At 41.0% G+C, this 7,937-nt stretch overlaps 1 long non-coding RNA gene across 1 annotated transcript; it reads left to right on the plus strand.

Moving 5' to 3' along the window:
- Nucleotides 1–4,493: 4,493 nt before the first annotated feature.
- On the plus strand, nt 4,494–7,937 carry LOC138663961 (uncharacterized). The gene is made up of 4 exons (XR_011318261.1): nt 4,494–6,105; nt 6,193–6,411; nt 6,821–7,045; nt 7,359–7,937. It is a non-coding gene; the product is annotated as an uncharacterized lncRNA (long non-coding RNA).

The raw sequence follows: 7,937 nt of genomic DNA on the forward strand, positions 1-7,937 counted from the left end.
TCCTGTAGAGTGTAAGCTCTTATGATCAGTTGGGTTCTCTCTCACTCATTCTCTCTCTCCCTGTAGAGTGTATGCTCTTATGGTCAGTGGGGTTCTTTCTCTACACTCTCTCAAGTGTATTTTCCAAGCAACTACAAGTTTTACAGTATTGAGATTCAGGCTAATATATTCGCTACAAATCAAATTTTTGGGAAAAATATATCGAAGTCAAATTTCAAAAGATCCGCTTATCTTTAATGGTGTCCTTTTGGAAAAATATAAAATTGCTTCAAATAATATAACACATCCAGGGTACAAATATGGAATACAAAATCATAAATGAGCCAAGAGGTCTCCTTCCCAGTGCAGGCTGTCTACTAATGTTGTATATGGAGGACCTTCATCCTGTCCCTTACAAAATAGAGTGAAAGGGGTTCCTGAATACATTTATCTGTTTCACTGCAGCTAGTAATGAACTTATTCAATTATACATTTTCCATCAATACTACCTTACATCTGTGTGACTTCTTACAATAGGTGGAGTTCCTACATCACAATGTCACAGATGCCCGTGGAGGAGTCCTGATGCTCTACATTTAATATTGTTCTGTCTGAGTATTCATACGTTTTGGACTGGCCTTCTTTTTGAATTGATCTTCTCTCTAGCACCAGTCACTCCTGGCATGTGCCTGTTGGATCTTCTTGATGATAAGCAATGGCAGCCTCATACATACCGCCTTGTAATTTTTTCTAACATGCAAAATAATAAGGATGAGATAGATAGACTCCCTAGCCTGGCCCAGAGATATTATTTAGTTAATCAAATATGCGTTAGTAAAGGATACTTTAACAAAACACTAGGTATTGCATATTTAGCTAAATCTGAGATTTATAGTGCACTTCCTTCATTATTTCTATACAATAAAACGACCAGCTCTCACACCACTCCATAGATTCTAACGTAACATCTTATGATTGAAAGAAGGAAATGAAACTCAAAAATATAAGTTTTAAAAACATTAATGATTGGTAATAAAATTGAATCCCTTAATGACCTAGCCACTACTTTTTGAGGTTATAACTCTGGAACCCTTCAACGTATCCCACTGATACGGGCAATGTTTTTTGGCACATATTGTACTTCATAATAGTGGTAAAATTTCATTGATATTACTTGCGTTTATTTCAGAAAAAAATGAAAACTTGGTGAAAATGTTGACAATTTTGCAATTTTCTAAATTTTTATTCTTATGCCCTTAAATCAGAGAGATATGTCAGACAAAATAGTTAATAAGTAACATTTCCCACATGAATACTTTAGAAGAGCACAATTTTTAAAGGGTTATAAGTTGACCAGCAATTTCTAAATTTTCCAACAAAATTTTCAAAACCATATTTTTTGGGACCACATCACATTTACAGTGACTTTGAAGAGTCTATATGACAGAAAGTACCCAAAAGTGACACCATTCTAAAAACTGCACCCCTCAAGGTGCTCAAACCCACATTCAAGAAGTTTATTAACCCTTCAGGTGCTTCACAGGATCTGAATCAATGTGGAAGGAAAAAATTTACATTTAATTTTATTCACAGAAATTTTACCTTAGCTCCAATTTTTTTATTTTCACAAGGGTAAAAGGAGAAAATGGACCAAAAAATGTGTAATTTCTTCTGAGTATGCCGATACCCTATATTTGGAGGAATCACTGTTTGGGCGCACGGCAGGGCTCGGAAACGAAGAACTGACGTTTTAGAATGCAGACTTTGATGGAATTGTCTGTAGGAGTCATGTCACGTTTGGAGAGCCCCTGATGTGCCTGAACAGTGAACAAAACCATAAGTGACCCTAGTTTGGAAACTACGAAAATACACCCTTCAATGATTTTATTATTATTATTATTATTATTATTATTATTATTATTATTATATTATTATTTTATCCAGGGGTATAGTGAGTGTTTTGAACCTACATGTACTACACAGAATGTAATAACATTAGGTTGTCATATTGAAAACTATTTTTTTCACAAAAACATTGTTTTAGCTCCAAATTTGTAATTTTCACAAGGGATAATAGGAGAAAATGGACCCCATAATTTGTGCAATTTGTCCCGAATGCGACTATACCTTATATGTGGTCAAAAACTTCTGGTTGGGCACATGACAGAGCTAGGAATGGAAAGAGCACTATTTGCCTGGGACAGATTTTGAATGCAATGTCACATTTGAGGAACCCTGATATGTAAAAACAGAAGAAACCCCCCACAAGTGACCCCATCTTGGAAATGTACTCATAGTCATGTGCAGCAGTGTATAAGACTGTCAGTGTTTTACTGAAGTACAAAATTTGGAGAGCAACAAAAGTGCAAATAAGGTCTTATCTGGTTAAAAACATGGGGTCCTCCAGGGAGAGGGTGCATCGGGGAGAGATTGTTTTGTTGCAATGAAGCAACATGTAAAAAGCATGGATCAGCTGCTGCAGGACACGGGAGGATAATGGTGAAAACGGGTGCATGTGTCCAAATCTGCACTGCTGATAAAGATGAATGGCGGACGATATTCTTTAAAGCTTTTTTTTCAAAAAGGTTAATAGTCAACGTGTTTCGAAGTCATGCAGGACCTCTTCCTCAGGACAAAACCTTACAAGAGGATTGTCAGATCTGCACGTTTTTAAATGCTGCCTGATATATATATATTTTTTTTAAATAAAAATGTATAAACAATAAAAAGAACCAGTTCATATCTCGGATGGGTTGTTTCTCAAAGACAAATACACATGTTTTGATAAAGGAGTTTTTATTCAGCAATCATTTTTATATAAATACCTGTTTTTACATTTTTATTTCTCTAGATGGTTCTTTTTATTGTTTATTCGTAGATTCGTTACATGCATGGTCTGTTTATTTGTATTGTATTTAATCATTGTTTGTGATGTTTTTACTTTATCAACTTTGACTTGTCATGTGCCCAGTTGGTGGGTTCTTTAAAAAAATGTGATAGCATATAAGAACGTGCAGATCTGACAATCCACTTGTAAGGTTTTGTCCTGAGGAAGAAGTCCTGAATAACATTGAAACACGTTGACTATTAACCTTTTTGAAAAAAAACTTTGAAGAATATCGTGCCGTGCCGTGAGAGCATTGGAGCTGATGAACTCCAGTGAACTCTCAGTGATACACTGCGGGAGCGATTACCTCCAGTCAGTGTATCGCCGCGTAGAGTGGTCACATCGCTCGATGTGACTGTTTATGCGTGAGATCGTCATGGAACTGAGAAGCGCGAAAAACAATGACCGCCCAGTCTAAATATTTCTGTACCTTGAGGACGTGTCCGTCAGCAGCTGAGATCCGCCTCTTGATTCTCCATGGCGGGCGGGGACAGCAAAAATTAAACCGCTCTCCAGAAGAGGAAGGAATGAAGCTGGAGATCGGTGGGAACTCCCGAAAGAGAATGGCCCCGCACCGATCCCCGTCACGGAAGGATTACACCGGCATGCCACCGCTGGAGAGAATAGACCCGTGGGAGCTGTCCACAGGAGCTCTGTTGCCGGCACTAGCTCTGGTGCCAACCCCAGAGGAGTGGAGTGGCGCCGGAAGAACCACTCCATGTGCTGGGGCTCAGCGTCCTGACATTCCGGGGTTCTACCTTCCTCCCGCCTTTACCCCGGTCACCGCCGCAGCTGCTGGAGCCCAGGGGACTCCATCACAGGGTCCCGACTTGCGCGAGCATAACCTGGGACCTTTCCCATGGGGAGAATACTGGCGGCATCTGATTGCGGAGTAGAAGAAGGAGGTTGAGCGGGAGGCCCGAGGAGAACTGCTGGATAACCCTCCACCGAAGTGGGGTGTTGTGGTGGTATACCAACCCCAGAAGGAAAAGGGATTCATCCAGGAAATCGGGTCATCGGTGAGAGTCCACATCACCCAGGAGGAAGTAGAGTCCTGTCTGTGCGGAGACAACGTGGATTCCGTCTTGAGCCCCGGGGATGCTGTGACCTATCGCCGGTACCGAAAAGGAAACAGTTGGTGGGCCCGGGATGTGCAGAGGTGCACAGCTCTGTTGGTGGTGTCTGGAACCCTGGCAGGAGAACTTACCACTGACTCGGCTGCAGCAACACCCGCTGAAACTTGCAACATCCATCAGACCACTCAGACTTTTATCACTGTGCACGACCTGACCGTGCATGACAGACAGACTCATGGTGTATACCCCCCTCCGGGAGTGATCTTGGATCGGAACCATCCTAGGCCACAGAGGGCTACGTGTCAGGTAAAGCCCTGGTGGAGACCACCAGAACTAGAGTAAACCTCGGAAAACCACAACCTGTAAATAGTTCTTTTTAAAACTTCAACTGTTCTTTTGCTTTAAAACCCATCCAGGGTTAACACTTAAAGGGATCCCTTTGTTTACCCGGGATCCCTATTGTTTCAAGTTTCATCACTGTTACACAAAGGAACATTGGAATCATGAACTGTGCATGATTAGAACTTGCTTGTACATAGTTTGCACCTTCTTAAAGGTGCTCTCTATTGGTTTTACAAGAAGAAGACTTTGCGAAGAAACTGTCCCTGAAGACTTCGTGAAAGTTTCTATTGCCTTAAAAGTTTAAGTGACTTGTTGATTGTTTGCACTACCTCAGGAAAAAGACTTGAGTTTTCCCTCTTAAAGGGAATGTTCATTTGTTGCACCTTGCCAAAGAGTGATAATGTTGCCTTAAAAAGTTAGATAGTCACAATTCTTTTACATAGTGATAGTATGTAGTTAAGTAATGATGTACTTTGAATAATATTGAGGACAAAAGGAAGTTGGAAGAAAGATACAGTCTAGCCCGTAGAGGGGGCGAAACCTGTTCTGCATTTCAATAAAGTGAACCCGTAGGGGTTAGTGAGTCCTCTGGAGAGCCATAGATAGATGGTTAATAAACTTTGCACTTAAAGAAGAATAACGGTTTTATGAAGAGAATGTTAATTTATTATTGTAGGATAGCGCTTAGTAGATAATAGATAGAATACCTGTAAGGGTAATTGTATTTCATAGTTAGATAATAATTTTTTTAGTAGCGCGCGCAATGTAAAATATGTTATTGTTTGCAACGTTCAAGTATTCTCACCTCCCATAAAGGGAAGCATTGTTAAATTAATTTGTTTATAGCATTTCAAAAATTTTGCTTGTCTTTTGCTGATGTATTGTTGTTTTCTTTTTCCCAATCCAGGAGTACTGGATTTAACGGGGGGAGGCGGGGTGCAGCGCCCCAGAGTCCTGGTTCGTTGCAGTAATGTTGTTCTTCCACAAGGGGGAGTGATGTTACGTCTGAAGGCAATGAAGGAGATCTGCTGTCCAGGTATCACAGCCACACACACACTTCACACGCCAGTCCACCAGGGGGAGCTAAGGGTTCTATCCATTAGGCCACTTCTCACATAGGGTAAAACTGGAGGGTTGGTTAGGAAGTTAGTCAGATCAGGAGGAGGAGAGGAGAGTTCCTGGCTGGGGACCGACGAGGAAAGGTCTCCCTGTCGAGCTGGCTGGGGCCATCAGTCATATGGGTTTTGTCCTATCCGTACCATCTGGGGGACAGAGAGAGAAGTAACAAAAGTGAGGACCTTATGGTAGCTTATGCAAGTAGGGACCTACTACGTTACTATGCGCAAGGGGAAGGCTATTGAATTCCTCCTGGATAAGGGGACTCTGGATTTGCCTTCAGACCGTCCGGACTCTGCCTACCCTGTGGTCCCTACTCTGGACTGTGGATGCCGAACCTTCAGTAAAAGGTAAAGAGACTGCAACCCTGTGTCCTCCTTATTCACTGCGCCTTACACCATCCACCACCTACACTCTGGGAAGCCCTGGGGACATACTTCACCTGTGGGAAGGTATACCATCTTGCTGCCATAACATCACCCCAGCGGACCCCTAAGCAGTTCCCCGAGGGCCACGGACCGGGTCAGGCCACCGTGACATCCCATTCCCCGAACCGAGGGACCCGGTTCCGAGTACCCCACAGCCCTTGGGGGCGCTCCAAGCGCCCATCGGATGTGTGTGTAAATGTATTGTTTTGTTTGTACACAGATGTCGGATAGTGAGGGATCAAGCAGCAGCGTGTCTGCAGTGTTCTCTTCACAATCGGTATGCTTTCGATTTAAAAAGCTACAATAATGTGTATCACTCCAGTGTATTGAGGCAAACGTGTAATCATGTTTTTATTGCAAATAGGAATCTTCTGATCCCGAACCTGCCAGGCCACCCCCCAAAAAATTGCCAAAAGTGACAAAGAAGGTACATGCCACACATTTAGTGTCTTTAATTAACACATAAATTACTTGATACAAGAATTGTAATTTTTATTTTTTTTTACTACACCATAGTTTGTTGAAAAGCGAAAAAAAAAAAAAGAAACAGCCTCGCCGTCTGTCTTCACCTCACCTAGAAGTGGTAAATGTCACTCAAAATGTTACTTTTTGACCAAAAAAAATACTAATTAGTTGTTTCCTTTTTTTAAATTAAAAAATCAAACATACAAAAGAAGCACAACACAAGAAACATATATATATATATATATATATATATATATATATATATATATATATATATATATATATAATCTACGTTTAAAACCCTGGTTAAAAAACTACATACATATCATAACATAAACCAAACACTGCAAGGACAGCCAACAAACATTCGATTAAACATTGCAATACAATTTATAAAAATTAAAAAGTGTTTTAAAAAAGCTAAAAAAAATTGAAAAAATTATAAAATGTAATTTTGGCGATGAGATAAAGTTATGCAACCAAAAATTAAATTCTACATTTTAATATAACGTTTTGTGTTTACATAGTACAAGCAGCCCGCAAAAAAAAAAGGAATATTGCGGTTGACAAAGAGCCCTTGGACATACAGAACGAGACACTTATAACACTAGTGGAAGCAAATCCGTCCACATGGGATCAAAGTGACAGCTCCCACCACAATATTATTAAAAACCAGAAGTTGTGGGATAAAATAATATGCCAGTTGAACCCAGGATATTTGGATAAGTCCGCATCATCTAAGAAAAAAATTGGTAATTATTGCTGAACTTAACGTGCTAAATGTAAAGATTGCAAGCTGTCAAATATTTTTATTTTTTTTCTGTGAAGCCGATGCTGTCCATACCCAGTGGAGATCCATTAGAGATTTGTACGGGACTTTCACACCAGCCAAAACACCCCCAGTGGATCTGGTGGCAAACCTGTCACCCCTTATGTTCATTATGAGCAATTGTTGTTTCTACAGAAAATGTCCCAGCGCTCGAAAGTAAAAAGCTTCGGTGTGAGAGACGAACAAGTATTTAATTAAAATCTCTTAAATAATTTTTTTTGTTTTTTTGGTTATAGAACGATATGCAGTACCGCTGCGCCTCGAGAGGCAGAGGAACCGGAGCCATCTCTACAGGAAACCAGCCAGCAGACGGGCGCTAAAGATGTGTCTGGCCTGAGCGAGCCACGATCAATGGAGAGTAGTACTGTGGCTCCTGTTGTCAGTGCCCGTTTGCAAGCACACCGCGGATGCAAGCGAGCATCTGCCAAAGATGAAGTTGATGCCATAATTGTAGATGGACTCCAATGGTTAAAGGATCTGTGTCGCAGTAAACACAGAGATCTAAGGCGGGAAATAACAGAATTGCAATCTCGTGAATCTGTATATGCAGCCAATGAATAGAAGCTCCTGCTGTTGTCATATGTGCCTGTAGTCCAAAATATACGGGTGCACAGAAATATAATGTTTAGGCAAAGACTTAATGACCTAGTCGAGGAATTTTTGGGCCCCCAGGAACCCACTTCCTCGAGAGCAAGAACCATGGACATGCCGTCATACAAACCACAATACAGAGGCCAGGGTGAACAGAGTATGGAAATGCAAAGGCAATGTAGCAGTCCAGTGTACATTTGGGCAGACAATACGCCCGCGCAATA

Source organism: Ranitomeya imitator, chromosome 2 (genome assembly GCF_032444005.1).
Source record: "Ranitomeya imitator isolate aRanImi1 chromosome 2, aRanImi1.pri, whole genome shotgun sequence".
Classification (NCBI taxonomy): Eukaryota; Metazoa; Chordata; class Amphibia; order Anura; family Dendrobatidae; genus Ranitomeya; species Ranitomeya imitator.